This window comes from Protopterus annectens, chromosome 10.part0 (genome assembly GCF_019279795.1).
Source record: "Protopterus annectens isolate FY-2018-M chromosome 10.part0, PAN1.0, whole genome shotgun sequence".
NCBI lineage: Eukaryota > Metazoa > Chordata > Ceratodontiformes > Protopteridae > Protopterus > Protopterus annectens.
The window spans coordinates 137,276,102-137,296,895 of record NC_056744.1 but is presented as its reverse complement, the minus strand read 5'-3'; the positions used below and the strand labels follow the sequence as shown (position 1 = coordinate 137,296,895).

The 20,794-nt window shown below is 36.7% G+C and overlaps 1 protein-coding gene across 2 annotated transcripts in view; it reads right to left on the bottom strand.

The window, feature by feature from the left end:
* Window positions 1–20,794, bottom strand: part of CEP112 (centrosomal protein 112) — a 3,283,222-nt gene that overhangs the window by 1,579,864 nt on the left and 1,682,564 nt on the right. The window lies entirely within an intron of this gene.

The window sequence follows — 20,794 nt, the reverse complement described above, 5'->3', positions numbered from 1 at the left end:
GTCAGCAGCAGTATAAAGTAAGGCAGCCGATGTCATTACATCAGTTTTTCTTGCCCTAACTTGTCAGCAGCCCCCAAGTAGGATCCAGGTTCTGGTGGAAGAACCCCACCAGTAGAAAGTAAACAGCAATATGTCCCTTGCAAGGAAAGAGAAGAAAAGGGGATGGAGGAAGGGAAACCAGGACTGCAACAGTGAATACATTCGAACATATACATTTATGGTAAATGTACACAGCTGTACTATGTTCTTCGTGTTTCACTGTTGCAGTTGTCACATTTGGGTTGATTCCCAAAGCTGAGGAAATGAGTGGAGGCAGTCAAGGAAGCTAGGTGCTGGCTAGGATGCCCTGCAAGACTGCAGAGGCAAACCTTGCCATGGAATAGGAGAAGAGAGGCAGGTGGTAATGTTTGGTAAAAGTGTGAATAGATGTCCAGGTGGCAGCCTCCAGGATGTCCCTGGTGGGGACTTCTCTGAAGAAAGCTTCAGAGGTGGAGGCTGCTCTGGTGGAGTGAGTCCTGACCCCCCCTGGGGGGAGGCTTTCCATGTTGTTTGTAGCAGAAATGGATGCAGTGTGCTATCCATTTGGAAATGGGCTGTTTGGAGATGGCTTTGCTTTCTGCCCCTGAAGCAAAGCTAACCAGGAATTGATCAGACTATCTGAAGGATTTAGTCCTGTCTAGATAGAATCTGAGCTGTCTGTGCACATCTAGAGAGTGCAGGATCCTTTCTCCCTTGTTCTGGGGATTAGGACAAAAGGTGGGCAAATGAATGAATGGATTGATTGACAGCCACACTAGACAGCACCTTGGGCATGAAGGACGGGTTAGTTTTGAGGGATACCCTGTCAGCATGGAAGATGATGAAGGGTTCCACAGCCATGTATGCTTGCAGCTCAGCGATTCTTCTGGCTGAAGTGATGGCCAGAAGGAAAGCTGTCTTCCAGGAGAGAAATTTTAGCTCTGCAGAAAAAGCTGCTTTGAAGGGAGGCAGGGTGAGCTTTTCCAAAACAAAGTTAAGGTCCCAACCTGGGTTGGTGCTCTTTTGGGTAGCCTGAAGGTGCTAGCCCCTCTTAGGAACTGTTTGATCAAAGGGTGTGAGAAAAGGGGCTGCTCAGTGGGGAAATGAGCAGAGATAGCAGAGGCATGAATTTTTATAGAGGAGAAAAAGGGGGCACTATGTAGTAGGTCAGCTAAGTAATCCAGTATGAGAGGGAGGGAGAGTTGTGCTGTATTGACTCCCTTAACCTGGATCCAGGTGCAGAACCTTTTCTATTTGTCAGCATAAGACGTTCTAATGCTAGGGCATCTGGCCACACATATAACATCTGGAACCTGTTTACTGAGGTTGGCAGATTGATCCAGGGTTAGGGAATAAGCCAAGCTGGCAAATTGAGTGCCTGCAATTGGGGATGCATGAATTCCCCTTCCCTCTGGGTCAGGTGGTTTGGAATCTGAAGAAGATGCCATGGTGGCAGTGGGGACAGGCTGCACAGCAAGGAGTACTAGTGCTGGTGAGGCCAGTCTGGAGCTATAAGAATTGTCCTTGTTTTTTCCTCCTTTATTTTAAGCAGTACCCTGGGGATGAGAGGTAGTGGAGGAAAGGCATAGACCAATAGATTGACCCAGGGGAAGGACAAGGCATCCACTTTTCAAGCCATGCAGTGATGCTCCCTGGTGCAGAATTTGCTGAGCTGATGGTTGGTGTGGGAGGCAAAGAGGTCGACCTTCAAGGTGTCCCATTTCTGAGTTATTAGGGTGCAGGTTCTTCTATTCAGCTGCCACTCGTGTGGGTCCAGAAGATTTCTGCTTTATTGGTCTGCCAGAGAGTTGAGAGAACCTGGTAGGAATTGTGCTAACAGGTGCAGTTGCATGGCAGAGGCTGTGTGCCAAAGGGTCATGGCCAGCCTGCATAGAGGGTAGGAGTGAGTCCCTCCCTGCTTGTTGATATACCACATTACAGTGGTGTTGTCTGTTTTGATCAGGAGAGCCCATGGGGAGAGAAGTGGCTTGAAAGCTATCAAGGCGTGATGCACAGCCATCATCTCTTTTTGGTTGATGTGCAGAGGGATTTGCTGTGGGCTCCGTTGGCCCTGTATGCACCTGTCGTCCAAGTGTGCACCCCAAGCATGGTCTGATGCATTTGTGGTGAGGGTCTGGGCGGGTGGTGAGAAAGTTAGTCCCTTGTTGTGGGAGCATGCTGTTGCCCACCAAAGGTAATATTTTCTGAGGAAAGGAATTATAGGTATAAGAGTCTCCAGGTCTTGAGAGTGTTGACACCAAAGGCTTTTTAGGTACCATTGAAGTTTCCTCATATGCAGTCTGGCATGTGGAATGAGTAGTATGCAAGATGCCATGAACCCCAGAGCTTTCAGGATTTTCCTTGCAGATAACCGGGGTCTGGTGGCGAGTTGAGAGAAGTAGGCTGTCAGGAAAATTTGTTTTTCTGGTGTAAGGAATGCCATCTGGAATGCCGTGTCCAGGCTTGCTCCCAGGAAGATAATCTTCCGGGTGAGCACTTGTTTGGATTTCTTTTTGTTGACTGTGTACCCTAGGGAGGTTAGCAGGGTCTTTACAAAGGCCAGGTGCTTGAGCAGCTTTTCCTGGCTGTCTGCCTGAATAAGGCAGTCATCTAAGTATGGGTAAATCTGGATATTCCTTTGTCTGCAAAAGGCAATGGCCAGAGCCAGATATTTTGTGAAAACTCTGGGAGCAGTAGATACGCCAAAGGTAAGTGCAGAGAACAGAAAGTGTTGAGATCCTGCCTGAAACGGGGATATTTCCTGCATGATTCCCTGATAGGAATATGGAGGTAGGCCACTTTTAGATCTAGGGTGGCTAGCCAAGCATCCTTGGACAGCATGGATAGCAGCTGCTGGAGGGTGAGCATTATGAATGTTGGGATCACCAGGAAAGTGTTTAGAATGGAGAGATCGAGGATGGGGCACCAGGTGCCCTCTTTTCTGGGCACGAGAAAAAGTCTGGAGTAGAAATCTTGGCCTATCTGTTCTGCAGAAATGTGCTCTACTTCCCTCATAGAAAGCAGGGAAAGGATTTGCTTTTGAGCCTCTGCCCACTGGATTGGAGGTAGAACTGGGAACCCTTTTGGGATTGGAAGGGTGTGAAAGGAAAATTTGTGTCCCTGAGACACTGTGTTGAGAACCCAGTGGTTGTTGGTAATGGTGGCCCAGGTGCTTGTGTGAAAGGAGAGTTTTCCTCCTAGGGGTAAGTGAAGGTGGGCAGAGGGAGTGGGTGGGGGAGGTGAGTCATTGTGAGTTCTTACCATAAGGGGGTGGCTTAGAACTCCCTGGTTTTGAAGTGGAGGTAGTCCACTGCTTAGATCTCTGCATTGCCTGTGGCTGATGTCTGCGGGGTCTGGTTCCCTGAGGCCTGAGTTGGACTGTCTTAGTGGGAGCAGGAAAGGACCAGTGCTTGGTGGGACAATGGTGGCTGGACCTGTAAGAAATCCTTAACTGTCTGCATATATTTTGCTTTTTCTTCTATATTTTTTAAGACCTCTTCTGACTTAGTGCCAAATAAGTTGTCTTTGTGCAAGGGGGCATACAACAATTTAGATGTGACATGGTCTGGCAGTGGCTGTTCCTTAAGCCACGCATGCCTTCTAATGACAGATCCAGTGACTGCTGCCCTGCAAGAAGCTTCTAGGGTGTCAAAGCCACAGTGCAAGGTGTGTTTAGTTACGTGACCTGCAGAATGCATTAACTCTTGTAACTCTTTAGATTCTGCACAAGCAGGAAACGAAGATATTTCTATTTGAGGAGTTTCAGGATATGTTGCTGAAATTTTAGCACATGGAACTGACAATTTAGTGCCCTGATAGCAAGAGTAGCTGAGGTGTATACTTTTTTACCCCATCTATCTATTGCACAGGAATCCCTATGTGGGGGTGAGATTCTTAGCAGAGGTTGCGATAATCCCTTTAGGCCCTTGAGAAATTACCTCAGGGTCAGCAGTAGGATTTTTAAAAAGAAATTTGTGTGAGTGAGGGACTCTATAGTACCTGTCTGGGCGCAGGAGGGAGGGTGTCAGGAGTCAAGCTGGATTCCAGGAAAACATCCTCCACAACATCCAGGACTGGGGGGATGACCAAGGGTCTGTGCTGTGGAAGATCTAAGAATTCCCCGAGTCTCTTTTTAGACTGAGGTTAGTCTTGACTCTCAAATTGGAAATGCTCCCTTAAGGTATGAAGGGTTTCCCCAAAGGAAAAATCCTCTGGGGGAGAGGCTGAAGGGATGGAATCCTCTACATCAGAATCCTCATAAGTGGAGAGGGGTTGCATGTCTTCATATTCAGATGCATCAGAGTCATCTGACACTTGTTCAGACAAAACTACAGGGGACACATCTCTTTTCCATTGGGGGTGGGTAGCTTGGCTTCCCCTGATCAGCATGATAAGGTCTTCTGCCATTTTAAGTATTTGAGACTGAGGCAAGGAAGCAGTGCCTTGGACTGGGTCCTCGGTTTCTTGGGTGTGGTTTGTATCTTGGGCCTAAGAAACTCGGTCATTTTTGAAAGAACGGTAGTCGTGAAAGAAGACGTCGGTTTGTGTCAAGAATCGGTAGTGTAAAGGACTTCCTCGGAAGCCGGTGCCTGCTCAGCGGCTCCGGACCCATTCAAGATAGAGACAACCACAGGATCCTTAGTAGAAGAAGAGTTTTGTGGCATACCGGACTCTGAAAGGGTCTCAATAGCGGCCTGCGAATCCACAAAAGCGAGCATCAGGGGCTGCGAAAGTGCCCCACTGAGGACTGGAGAACTGACGACTAGCTTAACGTAAGCGTCGTTGGTAGGTTTGGACCTGTGCGGTCTGTCTCTGTGTTTATCTTTACATTTTTTCAGAAGATCTACTGTCGGATAGCTTACCGATGCCATATCAGAATTTGAGGACTGAAAGCGAAAATATCTAGCTACAATAACAGCTCGATGATGGATAGTTCTGGTGTTGAACAAAGCACAGAAACGACAACGGGGACGTCGTGGTCTGGGCCTAAACAAGTGACGCAGTAAGAATGAAAGTCTCAGTGTGGCATTTGCTTTCCACAGGCGAGACAATTATTAACTTTTTCTGACATCGGTTGATGCAAGAAAAAAGGTTCCCCAACAGGGTACTTAGCTTTAGAAGACACCAACTTCAATTCGGTAGATGAAACTCAGGTAGTGGCTGACTGGCACTCATGCGAACTGCTTCTGCTTCGGGCTTCATGGCAAGAATGCTGATGTAATGGCATCGGCTGCCTTACTTTATACTACTGATGACCTGATGTCAGTCCTGAAGCGACAGCAACCGACGCAGAAATACTAAGCCTCTGGTATTCGAGCCAGCCGAGGGCTAGCCTGGCAGGGATAACCTAAATGTGATAACTGCAACAGTGAAACACGAAGAACATCATAAGGATCTTTGGACTGCTTGAGAGGATTGAAGGAGAGGACATTATTCAATTTTTAAACACATGGCTATCTGAATTTCTAGATCTAAAGGAAGGACTAACATATGTAACAGAAAGAGCACATAGAGCCATAGGAAGGGCAATTTCTACTTCATCTACTGCTCCACCAAGGTCAATTGTAATAAAATTTTTATCTTATTTAGATAAAGAACTTGTTCTCAAAAAGAGCTTGGAGAAAAAGTCTTTTAAAATTCAAACAAAATCAAATTAGATTTGACAACGACTTTTCTATCAAAGTTCTAGACTTGAGAAAAAAATTCTGGCCATTTGTGAAATTACTGAAACAAAACAATGTTAAAGCACAACTTGTTTATCCTGCAAAAATTTAAATATTCCACTCAAATGAAATGAGGACTTTTAACAATATAGAAGAAGCATCTACTTTCAGCAAAAATAATAACATAATAACAATCCCAAAAGAAATGGATTGGTCATCAACCTCTCTGAAGAGATCACCGGAATTAGAATTCCTGGACAGATGTAAAAAAAAAAAAGAAACAAAAGACAGAAAATAAAACTACAGTATTTACTAAACCTCTCAAAGCATCTACTAAAATATAACCCACATCATGTATCACAAAAATGTATGTATATTCCTTTTTACTCATTTATTATTCTTTTCTCTCTTTACATATACTCTACTTATTAACTCTGTTACTAATGAAACTTTTAGTTTTTTAGAATAAGCACTAAAATCATATGGTGGTGCTGTAGCATTGTCGCCTCACAGTAAGACGCTATCCGGTTCGATTCTCAGCTAGAGCTTCTTCTGCGTGGAGACATGCATGAATGGGCGTACCTTCGTTGAAGGTTGCGCATCAGGCCTGGCAAGCCGGTACGTAAAAATCAACTGCCAATCATTAGCGGACCGGAGTTCCGCTGTGGCGACCCCTAACCGGGAAAAGCCGAAAGACACAAACAAACTAAAATCATACAGGAGTCGATCATAATATTAGAACAAGCACTAGATGCATATAGGTGAGATTATGCTTCAAGAGTCTCTCTTTTCCTTTTCTCTTTTTTCCCTCTCCCTTGATTGTATACCTGAAGAGTTATTAGTGTAATTAATAATCTGATCAGACTAATGATGAGCATTTTAGTCTGGGCTGTTGTGAAATGATGGATGATAGGATGAACTCCTTATGAGACAAACTTATATTTAAATATCCTGCCTTCTGTATTGGCAAAACTGATAGAAGGCTTAGGGACAGGGTATATGAACATACATACGCTATCAGGTCCAACAAGTCAGACAACGCTTTGGCCAGGCACACTATGAAATCACCCACTCATGGCTTTACTTTTAGGGCTATAAATTGCATTACCTATGACCCTAGAGGAGGTCCTTTCTCCTTACTGATAGAGAAACTAGAATTGAGTTGGCAATTACGTACTTTTGCGTGTTACCCGCCAGGTATCAATGAAATGTATACAATTAATTGAATTTGGCTAGGAGTTGATCACCACACTGTTCTTAATACGGTTTTATATATGCCATTGCTTTTTAGTTTACTTGACTTTTAGCTTCTTATGTTTAGGTTCTGGCTGCTTTTGTTTATGTGCTTTTATGTCTTGTTACACTCCTTACACCTTTTTTTAAACATTAACATCATATATATGGTGACATTTATGTGTATATATATATATATATATATATATATATATATATATATATATATATATATATATATTCTTTAGACATACACATATATATATCTTATATACATTTTTTAACTTTAACATTAATCGAATCAATATTTTATAATGGATAAATACTGTTTTTACGTCATTTTAACTATTTATTTACTATTTAGAAACATTGTTTTTTAAAACAATAGTGAAGATGAGAGCTGTTCAAGCTATACTTTAGGTAATGAATGAGGGTGAGTGCCACTTTAAGAACAGCTGATTCCTGTTTGTTCCAGAAAACAGCTGACTCTTTCACTTCCTATATAGTCAATGGTTTATGTTGAACAAATATCTGAAGAAGTTGGGCTATGTGGCCTGACGAAAAGCGCTTTATGTGATTTTTTGTTTTTGTAATAAACAGTACGTCACTTTACTCGTGCTTGCAGGATTTATTTGGGCAGCTGGATACACTGAGCGGCTTCTTCTTTTGGCAGTACAGATATATTTAAAGATTCTTTATTGTGTTTAGAGTACCAAGATGTAATGTAGATGTACTAAATGAGGGAGAGGGAGTGGGAGGAGATGGGAATGGTGCAACACTGAATAGCGAAGGTTTGCCCTGGTGCTTGATGAGATTTGGTGGAAGAATTCAGCACCAAACACTCAATCACAGTTTTTTTTAAATAATTTTTATTAGAACAGACCTGTGTTGGTAACTGACAATTGGATGCAGTTAACCAGAATATGCTCATCGTTTTGTTTTCCATTACACACATTCAAAGTGAAAAAAAGGGGAAAAAATAGTATTCAGGCAGCTGCGAGGTGAAAACGCTGCATGCACAAGATAACTCGCGTGCCTCAGAGAAACTCTTCACTCACCTCATAGCTTCGTAGCAGCGCTTGTGGGTTTCCTTTTTAAATATTCCTTATGTATTTGGGCTTTTCCTGACTAGCTTAACTCACATATGCGCTTGCGTTTTAAATGAAACCAGAAATGATGTTTTGAATACTAGTTACGGAAAAGATCCAAAGAGAAAACACAGACACAAGTTATATGGATACAACGATATTTTGATAAATGATTTTAAACATGTATACCCCTGAAATGCTGAAATAAAGTAGTAAAATAAGGAACAGTAACTAAACAAACAAGATTATTTCACGTTCCTTTCGTCCTTAAACCACTCCATTCCTAGGCTGAAAATGAATAAACAAATCAGAAGATAAACAAATTATTGACAAGATTTACTAACAAATGAACGAGCTGAATACAAGAGTTTAGAAGAACTGTTATTCACATACTTCAGCAAGGAAGGAATTAAATCACTAGATAATGCTCCTTATTAAGTTTCAGTTGGAACAATCCTATAAAGTAATAATATTAAACAATAACATTAATGAAAAAATTTAATTTAGAACCTGAAAATCGCTAGCCTCAATTATGAGTTTGTTTGTGCTGTCTACGCTAAAGAATAAAAGGATATATTTCATTACTTTAAATAATTTGAAAGGTTTGATGACACACTCAAAATAAAAAGGAACATTTAGCCTTTTACAGGAAGCATTCAAACTATAGTTCAAAAATTTTATTTTCAGTATAAGGTTTTCTAAGAACCTAAGATTGCCTCCATTGTTTAGTAGATATTTGGTTATATGTAGAACATATATATGGCAACTGAATGATTATTACTGAGGTATGGTGAGAAAATATAACTATAGCTTTATCTATTTATTTGTGTATATGTACATATGTGTATGTGTGTGTAGATCCTCTTGAAAGGACTGGGGAAAAAGTGACTGACACTTCAAAAGGATGAATGATGGGATTTATCTCTTTACCAATGCTATGTAAGCCTAGCATTGATATACATACTTAGCTAAGGATGTAGGAGATGCAGTACTTCACATAAGGAGTGAAGAGGGGCTTGTCTCTACATTAAAATGTGTTCAAAATTTTAAATTTTATCCCTTTAGGATCCAGTTGGTTTGTCAGTCCTTTAAGATAGACCCATGTGTATGTATGTGTATATATTTGTGCATATGTACGTAGGTGTATATGTGCATATGTATATGTGTGTGTGTGTGTGTGTGTGTGTGTGTGTGTGTGTGTGTGTGTGTGTGTGTATATATATATATATATATATATATATATATATATATATATATGTGTGTGTGTATGTATATATATATATATATATATATATATATATATATATATATATATATATAGGTGCATACATGTGTGGATGTCTTTATTGGTATGGATATCCACACATGTAAATAGGTTGTTAGAGTAGATGTAGCTTACACATTAAGGATCAAAGTCCTCAAACTACATTTGTTATATTCATGATATAAGCAACTTTAAGAAAGGAGAAATGTTCCCAAAAAAGTGTATTAATACTAACACAACTCACCAACAGTATTTTGTAATGAAAGACTGCTGCTATCTAACGGGTTGAGCTTCGGGCAATTGAAGCTCAATCACGTCTGTCAAACAAAATATGTTATAAAGCAAGTTGCAACATTCTAGGGATATATAGAAAACAGATTATCCCCATAGAGACATTCAAATGCAACCAATCTAAACCAACATCAATTAATAACTATGAATAAGGAGCATAATGTCTGGTTTTGCTGTAAACATGTTAATAAAGGTATACATATTAATTTTTTGCTTGTTCTATATGCAAAATCAAATGAGCTTTCATTATAATCATTACCTTTAAGACATTCCTGAAAAAAAACATTTTTTAGTAAATTAGCACTTATGGTCTGGAACTTTCCTGACAGTAGATATTATCTTTTTTTTTTCTATTTTAGAATTGAACACCCTTCTAATTCATTGCATTGTAATTGTTTTTCAACTTAATACTAATCCCTTTTTTGTTTACTCTCACTCTACAAGTTGGGGGGGGGGTAAAAGAGAGAGGTATGAAAAATATGTTCGTTCTTTGATACTTATCTCTCACTTCTTAGGTTGTGACCCATAGCAGGTTTTAATTCTTAGGAGATTTGTGAATATTGAAAATATACTGATATGACTTGATTCTTAAAGATATTAAATAGTGATATATTTCTGAAAACTAGACCTAGGAACCTACAAGAAATACATGTTAACCTTGATATTGTAGCTCTAACAGACTTCTAAACTTATAAAAGTAATGTTTGGAACATATTACTGTTTCAAACTCTCATTCTTTTATTCTATTGAGTCTGCTTAGAATTCTTTCAGTGGATGGTTGTGACTTATGTTAACTATACCTGTCTATATTTTATAATTCATAACAATTCTCCTTTCATAACAATATACTGAGTAACATTCTATCTCGGTGTATTTGTTCTGTTTTTTATAGTACATGGAGATATTTACTTGTCTTTTGCTACTTATGTATATTTTAGAGACAACATGTAACTACTATTATATAAGTTGAAATGAAAATTAATGTTTAGTGCTTTTTTCTTTATTGATTTTATATTTCAACACGTAGAGTTAAAAAATAATATATATGATATGACTTATGCGATCTATATTTTCCTTTCTCAAATGATCTTCACAAGGAATGGGACATATTGATTATATATCTGAATGATTAATTAGAATCTGAATATCTTTTATAAAAACACTTGTATGATACCAGACTAAATATATCAAAGAAAAATGACATTTCCTCAAACTATTTATCTCCAAGTTATATTATAATAGGTAATTTAATTTTATTTTCTTAATTGAAGTAAACAGTGTAAGATTTTTACATAACACTGAAATATACAGAAGTGCTCAGTTAGAATATTGTATATATTAGCTATGTTTAAAGAACACTTAAAATAAAGGTTTAATAATATAACTGCACATTAAATATCATCATTTATGTTCAAATGATCTCCTTTAAAATGTATGTGGAGTTCAGAGAGATTTTTCTCTTATTTTCTTTTGTTGAGATATGAGGGTTAATCTGATAGACTAATATTTATCAGATTAGGAACATTTAGTATTCCATGTATGATAGGGAAAATTCAGATTTATAGAGTTAGTTTATTACACATTATATGTTATAGATTATATATTTTTTATTTTTTATAGGCTTAAACTTAAATTGAACATATGTAAATTAACAGAGAAAACCAATTTGATAGTAATATACAGAAGCAATGGAAATCATACTCAATACTATTGTTATGGAAGAATACTGAGTTTTATTAAAGAATATTAATGAATAACTTCTAATTTTAACTAATTTAAAAAAATGGATTTAACACTACTATCTTTAAACATTAACAGACTAAACAATCTAAAGAAAAGATCAAATTTATTAATATATTTAAAATTAAATAAAGTACAGTTGGTCTTCCTTCAAGAAACTTATTTTAGAACAAATGATAAATGCTCATGGATACCAAATGAATATTTAATGTTAGCTCATTCTTCTTACACAACAAAACTAAAGGAGTAATAATTTTATGGAAGAAGAATATTATTAATCCCCAAATTATTTATAAATATATAGATAAAGAAGGTCTTATAACTCTTGTTATAATGAAATATAAGAATAGAGTATGGACATTAGTAAACCTATACTGGTTTCCTGGCATGGGGGTAGGGACAGCTAAAAACATTTAGATTTTACTAGTAATACATATAAAGGTAATTTGATATTAGGTGAGGATTTTAACTGCATTTTAGATTACACTGACAGTACTGATAAGAGACCCCTTTGTCTAACTTCCACAGCAATCAAGAAATGGATTGATAACTTTAACTTACTTTATACATTTCATGCTAAAGAAAATAATTCATTAATATTTTCTCATCAAGAACTAGAATAGACAAGATTTATGTATCCCGAGATTTGAATACAAAAAAAATCTAACTTCTCAATAATTCTTTGTCCTTTATCAGATCATAATTCTCTTATTCTTAAAATACAAGTAGATTTCAAAAAACTAACATACATAACAAGGATTCTAGTATATATTACAAAAATGAAAGAATTTAAACCTTGGCTAATATCAGAACTCCATCTTTTTCTATATACCAATTATTCTGAGGAGATTAATATAGTAATGATATGGGATTCCTTGAAGACATACATATATGGTAAAACTCTCACTTGATTTAAAAATAAATTAAAAGAATGGGAACCTGAATTACATAACATACAAACTCACTTAACAATGATTAAAGCCAAAACATCTACAAATTCTGCCAATGACAAAAAGACAATATATGATCTATATAAAAGATATAATGAAATATTATCCTATAAAACTAATATGGCACTAGAAAAATTAAAATAAATTCTTATGCCATGTCCTCTTGATATTTGCACAATTTAGCTACGAGAATCAAAATACAGAGCAGAACAGATAATACTGATAATATTCTACATGAAGGGAGAAAAAAAAACAATAAAAGAGTATCAGATATAAGTGACATTCTTGATGCATTTAAATATGATTATTCTGAACATTATAAAACTGATAATACACAATCTAACCTTAAGAAATTAGAAACAAAGTTACCTCATATTAAAAAACTACCAGAAGAATTAAAATTGAACCTTCAAAAACAAATTTCACATAAAGAAGTGATGGAAAAGATGAAAGAAAGCAAGTGTAATAAGTTGCCTGGAATAGATGGTATTGTCATTGAATTATATAAACTTTTTCCAACGTCCATAACTTCTCTCTTTCATAAAACATTACCTGAAATTCAAACAAAAACACATAATACCTCCTTCTTGGAGATACTCTATAATCACTACCATTATAAAAGAAAATAAAGATCCTATACACTGCAGCTCTTACAAGCCAATATCGCTTCTTAAAAATGATTACAAAATATTCATGTCCACACCAGTTAACAGAATTAAAAAATCCTTATCCCATGTTGTAAATGAAGATCAAACCGGCTTCATACACAACAGATGCACATATGACAATAGTTAAAGAATTTTAACTCTTATTGACTTAAATAGAGAAAATCAAGAAGCTTTACTAATTGCACCAGATATAGAAGAAGCCTTTGATTCTTTAAAATGGGATTATTTATTTAAAGTTTCAGAGCTTTATTATTTTCCTCCCTCCTTTATATCTTTAATAAAGAATATTTACAAAAACAATTTAGCATATGTGAAGCTAGGACCATTTACCTCTGAATCCATAATTGTAACCAAAGGCACTAAGCAAGGATGTCCTATGTGTCAAATTTTATTTGCATTATCTAAGGAGTTATTTGCCACTTCAATACCTCATAATTCAAAAATAAAAGATATATATATATATATATATATATATATATATATATATATATATATATATAGTCAATATAATTCTAAGATAATGTTATTCGCAGATGATGTGCTTCTTACTTTAATGCAAAAAAAATCTCTAAAAGAATTAGACAAACAAGTTGAGGAATTTTATGTAATTTTAGGTCTTTATTTTAATAAAGGAAGCCTAATTACATAGTGCTGAATAACAGTAGAGAATTTTTAATAGATGAGGATCATATAATTGGTAAACAAGTATCCAGTTTAAACTATTTAGGCATTATTTTATGCAAAAATTTAGAAGAAACGTTAAATACAAATTATAAAAATATCATAAATACTATGAGCACTCATGTAATAAAATGGAATAAAATGTTTATAACTTTCGAAGATATATTGCAATTAATCAAAATTATATTACTTCCAAAATATTATACATAGTTCAAGCTATCCCTATATTACCAGATAATCATCTTTTGAAAGACATACATACACGTTTATTAAAATTTCTCTGATATCTAAACAGAAACAGAATAACTTTTACTCCCCATATTAGACCATGGGAACAAGGGAGATAACTTTCCTGATACAGAAACCTATATAAAAGCATCCATTTTTAAAAAGGATTATAAACTGGATAGATCCAAATTACTCATCTAGTTGGAAATCATTACATACTATCATTACTTTAAATGAAAATCCCATGCTAAAAAACTTCGGTTTGTCTGATCAATCAAATAAATTATGGTATATCTTATGTATTAATATACAATACAATGTACTAAAACCTACTAAATTAAATTATATAAATTCTATTTTCAACTATTTTTGAAAATTTGTTAGACATCAAATTTTGGTTAGAATTATTAATACCTTTTAGCATAACAAAGAATTTTTCTTACAAGTTACATAGGAATATTTTCAACATATGGGAAATAAAAAAATTAGATGTTGTCAGCATTGTATTAATACTCAAAATGTTAAAAATATTAAACACATAATAGTTACATATGATCTATTGTCATCTGATTGGCTAGTATTTCAAAGTGTTTTGACTTAATCACAAGATCTATGCAGAATAATTAATAACTCTTCTTTCAAAGATAGACACAAGTTTATAAATTATTTAAACAAAATAATTTATAGCAATCATAATTTAGAAAATGTTACTTTAAGATTATATAAAATTTTAATCAATTATAAAGTAAAACCTCAAAAGAAATTCTGGAATTTCATTAACAAAGGACAATCGATATATCTATCCTTTCAGAGTAAAACTAATTTACTACTTTCCATTAAATTAACATCTAATACACAATGTTGGAGTATATATACATATACATGGAAGTTTCTGCATATACACCTAACAAATTAGCCAAATCAAACTCCACTAATAATAATATACGTTGGAGATGTTTGCAAATATATAATGCTGATTGGATATATATCTTTTATGATTGTACTTTTGTCAAGAAATTTTGGGAGGATATTAATAACATCTTACAAGCCATATCTACAGACACATTTGTATTAACCAATACTCTAATTGTAGTGAATGCAAAAGAAAAATCAGAAATGAAGAGAAAGAATCTGTATTTACTATGGACAATTCTAATGCATCTCTAGGAAATGGAAGTCCAACGCTTCTCCTATATTTGCAGAATTCTTAATATTATTGAATGAAACAGCAATGTTAGAAATTAAAATAAAAGAACAGAGGATTTTCCCTAATCTATGGAGCAACAATCCATGAAGGAAGATTTTATCTGTTACTGAGAGTCTAAAAATGAATTCAGTATCTTCTTGAAAAAACAAAACAAAAAAAAAAAAAAACAAGTTTAATATTTACATATGTTAATCGGAATGAATATTTTTACAACTGTAATTTCAGGTCAATGTAAATAATGTATGTAGTTACTTCACTTGTTTTTAATTTTTTTTATTGTTTTTGGTTGTACTATATATATATATATATATATATATATATATATATATATATATATATATATATATATATAAAAATAACTTATTTAAGATATTTGATACATTTGAAGGCAATAATTTCTGAGTAAAAAAAAAAAAAGGTTCCTGACTGACGGACATTGGGTTCGGATCTGTAATGTATCCGGTACTTTAAAGGGTTGCTGTAGTTTTACTTCTGTATTGGTGGGCAGAAAAGTTGCTTCACTGTCTTCATTGTCTTCCTCTTTTAGTCAAACTTTTTTTTTAAATTTCCTGTGGTCAAAGAGCCAGACAAAAAGTTTTGACAGACAAGAATGCTAAGCAACTGCCACTTTCCATCTGCAGGTACTAGCAGTACTCTCAACCATGCATGCTTATAAATTACTGATGCTGATACTGATGTCCCGGAAGTCAAGTCTACTGTGTCATATCACCAATTAATCATGTATTTACTCATCTTTTGAGCTGTGAGGGTCAGTCTGTAAAGTTTGGATTTTTAGGATATTGTCCTTTGTCTCCTCTGCTAGCTCCCCCAGCTTTCTGCTGATCACAGCTGGGTACATTACCTTTTATGTCTGGCAATGGACATCTCTGAAAACCAAGGCATCCAATGTGTAGAGGTTTTACTTTCTTGTCATTGGTGAGACTACTGGAGCTTTGCACCAACACAGACTATTTGACAGCATCCAGAGGAATGAATGTGAGGTCCACCACCAGACTTTTGTACATAGGCCTATTACACTATTAAAATATGTCTTTTTGGCTATAGAGAGTTCAGAATTCATTTTTACAGAAGTTGCAAAAAAGGCGTCCTTAAATATTTCAATATCTGCCTTAACTGCCATGGACTTCTGCTCTTCCAAACATAAAAGCTCCAAACATCTTTTTTAAGTGTCCGGTATTTTACAAGATAAAAGCTTAAACTGTTCTCACATTAGGTTCAGAGTTCTAGAAGAAAAGCATCTTCCAGAGATGAGAACCTGATGAAATGGTCTCCTGGTTATCCAGATAATGACCAATCAGTGAAGACAATTAAGAAGCACAGGCCAAGTCATCTTCATTCTCTGAGGAAGAATCCAACTCTGTAGAATAAGAAGACACCCAGTTCCTGTCAGTAGTTTCTAAGTCTGACGTGGATGGATGTGAGGCAAACTGCTATAAGTTTTGCACCACAGAAAATAATTTCTCATTGAGCCTCCTGAAACCAAGATGGGTAGGTCTGTCTGTGTCAGGACAAATGGCAAGGCAGGAAGGTAGACCATGTGTGCCATTCATATACTCACACCTTGGGAGAAAAGCAACTGTAAGGTGTAACATAGGCTGACCCATGGGTCTTTTCCACTGACTTGTTATAGTATGCAGGTCTTTCTTACAACCTTTTTTCATGCATAAGGAACACTGGAATACTCAAATCTTTTTTGCCTGACTCCAGTGCCACTAAACAACTGGATGTCCAACATTCTGGCAAGCACAACTTCAGCTTCAGGTGAACCAAGTCACTGGATCATGGCCTGGGAGGATGTGCTAGCAGCTGGTGTGTCCACCTTCAAAGGGGCTAAGCTGGACAAAAGTTGTCAGATGAGGCAGATACTGAAATCGAGGGTTAAGAAACTGTCTCACTAAATCCAATGTCCTCAGGGCTATCGCGCATTACATAAGAAAGTTGTGAAACAGTTAAAGGCCACTTAAGAGTCCATTCTTCCTCAACCTCCTTGCGGTGGTGATCTTTATTTGCACTCCTCCTTAGCGGGTACTGATTCCCTTGATGGAGTTCAATGTTTTATGATCTGCATAATGGCTTTAATCGTTTTCTGTGATAACCTCAAGCAAAGGGTGTTCTTCTTATTTCTATATCGGGCTTTAGAAGTAAACCCACAAGGAGAGCCTGCCCTACAGGTGTACAGTGATACAGCCCTGACTACAGTCTAGGTGACAATAGCATGGGTGCCTGTTGGCACAAGTGGGAAGAATTAGCATGCCTATCCTATGGGGAGGACTGATAGCTCCCACTTGGCTTAAGCCACTGCTCTTGATAACATGGTCTTAGCTGAAGGGTGGAGGTTAATCATGATGCTGAGAAGCTGTGAACCATGGCCACCCAAGATGAGGTGGTAGCCTCTCTTGTGGCACATATCTAGGAGTACACATGCATGGACTAGTGGGTATAGCTGGGCCTTGGAGTGACTCAAGGGCTCATATCAGCTCCAGATTGTGGCTAGGACAAGAAAAATTAAAACTCATTTAGTTCAGAAGCTCATGACAGAAACAAACACGCACATGGCTGCCTGAAAGATGACATCCCCCCCCACACACACTCACACTCACACACACACACACACACACACACACACACACACACACACACACACACACACACACACACACACACACACACACACACACAAGTGTATGTTTGATCGTGGGAAGGCTTGATGGTCACCAGTCACAGAGCAAAAACTGGCCCTAAAAACCTCTAAAAAGAAAGATCTAGTAGTCAGTCAAGAGACAGGAATCTCCAAAACAGAAAAGGCAGTTTAAATGTAAGTTTTTGCATGGAATTGTGACCAGAACTACAAAACTAGAAATACTTTTCAGACCTGCAAGATGAATATTCCAGGAAACAAATGCAGTTTTCTTGCAAATCTTCCCCAGCAAAAGCACAACACTCAGAACAGAAGGTTATAAAGCAAGGTTTTCCCAAGGTTTTCCCAATGGAGTGCCTATATTTCACAGTTTCAAAAGAAGAGTAGGTGTAACCTTGCGTCATGGTTAAGTGGTACAGTAATTTTCTCACACAGATGTGCACACATCTGCAGCAAAAAGAAATGAAGAGGGCATGGGTGAACTACTACTTTTATCCAATGACAGAGGCATGCATCACTGCAGCTGGGAGGAGTCAACCCATGCCAGGATGTCACCAGAGCTCTCTGCGAGTTGGCTAGCCAAGAGCATATCATCCTTATTTAATTCCCACACTGAAACATAGAAAGAACATGGTTTCTCTATAATCATCCACTATCTATTTAGTAACTTACTTCTTCGTTTTTGGTTACTAGGTAGGTGCAGCAGGGTATAACACATTTACAGAGAGGCCTGGAGAGAGAAGATCCAAAACATGGCAATAATATGAAGCAGTAATTCTACAAGGATCTAGACTTCGACCTAGATAGGGTCAAATATAAATAGTTCACAGGTCACCAAAGAAAGAATAAAATCAACTATTCTGAAATTATAGCACAGCTTGATATACAGGCAAATTATATAGTACACATAATAATTGCGAATATAAGAAGTTTTATCAGGAAATTGTACTCCGAGAGGTGGGTGTGAATAATTATGACCTCAAGAAGTATAATTACTTGATAACATTTGATCTGACAAGCTTTATTCTTTATAGTACATGAATCTGGAATAATTTTCTTGGTGTTATTTAACCCTGAACTGTATATTTACTTGTTTCATTCAGTTTGCTTCTGCATCAGCTGTAGCCACACCACTCAGTTGTCCAAATTTTTGCCTCATATATTTGGTCAGTTTCTCATAAAAATTGTAGATTTTCTGGCAAATCAGAGAGGAGTGAATTCACTAAACAATGGCAGACATTTGCATTTCAAACTTCATATCCTTTTGGAATTGCATGATAACACAAATCCTTTTATTCAAACTACTTTCTAAGTTTATAAGAGCAATATTTAAAATGTGTCCCTATTATTGGTCCTTTGTCCGCTCAGTACTTTTGGCTTTGTCCAGATTTCTTGTACTATGAGGCTGACAGGTATGGCAGTAGCTTTTCTGACAGAAAGTAGGAAGTGACTGTATATTGTTCTGCCCAGGTTACAGTGATTATGCAGATTAGTCAACTTCATTGACTTGAGGTCATTTACCAAGGTTAGGTGATTTTTCATTTGTATTTATTTATCTCATTTATCTTAATCATTTGTTTTGTATGTGTTTCCACTTTTACCTTTTAGTGCTTCAGATGTAGTTATGCTGTATTGCTTCCCTCACCAAGCAAGCAAAACAAGCTCTGTGACAAAGGCAAAGCAAAATTCTGATTAGATCATGTTTGTAGTATGACATATCCTTTGCATACATATAATAATTATACTGTAGATGGCAAGGATATGGATTTAAATGCACAGGGTAACATAAAACACACTATTTATTTTCCTATTAACTAGTCTGGTGGTTTAGCACAGAGGTTTAAGATTGCTAGGCTATGATCCTTCATCAGTCCTTGGTTTTATTCCCACAGCCTCCATTTGCCTACTGTGTGACTATGAGCATGTCACCTAACCAGTCATTGCTGCAATGTCGACTTTGAGAAGGGATTGTCTGTCCAGTGGAGTTACCTAGTTAACAGATAATTTATTTAATTATTAATTCACCTGCTATAATGCATCCAATTTACCTTACTAAGATTTACTGTCATGTGCCCTTGATGTTTGCAGTAAGGCTGAGGTTAGCACTTGTTACCTGGGTGAAATGCATGAATTCATCAAAATACACTTTGGGATGAAGAGTGCCCCAGTACCTTTCCAGAGGCTGGTAAACTGTATCCTAACAGGAACTAAAGATTATGATCTGGCTTCCATTCCATTTACACTTATGAGTCACAAGTGAGCCCTTAAAGTGACACCTTGAACAGCTTCCTCTCCCCACAGAGTTTATCTGGCAAGGTGGGAGATCAGAAGCAGATTGTCAATCCTTTCTTCAGTATTACAGATGCATGTACTCACATTAATGGGCAATATGAAATGTTGCCAATTTACCTACTGCAGGTTTTAGGAATGTGAGCAGAAGAACAGCAAAACCTTAAAAAACTCATGCAGACAGAAGGAGAACAAGCAGACTGTGCATAGAAGACACCCTAGCTGAAAACCAAACTGGAGAACCTCTTACTGTAAGGTAACAATGCTATCCACTGCACTCTAGCATACATAGATGGCATTCCTGTTTTAGTCAGTCCTAGCAGGAATATGCACAACCATATCAGAGAGATGCTGAGTAGATTAGAAAGGTCCAGGTTGACAGATAAGGCAAACAAATAGCATGTATGAATGGCTGTCAGGCAGGTGGTGGCAAAACATAACTACAGCTTACCAAATGGTGGCAATCTATACGTGGCCTACCATTGTTACCAAAAAGCAAGTAATGGCTTTTCCAAGGAAAACAGATTATTACATAAAGTGTCCTCCATGCTATAGTACTACAGCCACACTCATTTCTTTTAATGGCCTTATCTAAAAAAAAAAAAAAAAAAAAAATAAGCCAAGTATGGTTATCTGGATACCAGTCTTGTAAGCAAGTCTTCAAGAAACAAAAGAAAGCTTTGATTGGACTGCCTGCATTAGCTAGTTCTGATCATAACATAGAGTTTATAAATACATGTAGATGCTCCAAACTATAAAGGGGCATGGGTTGGGAGCTGTATTTAGCCAGGTCTCTTTAACAGGAGAACAACAAT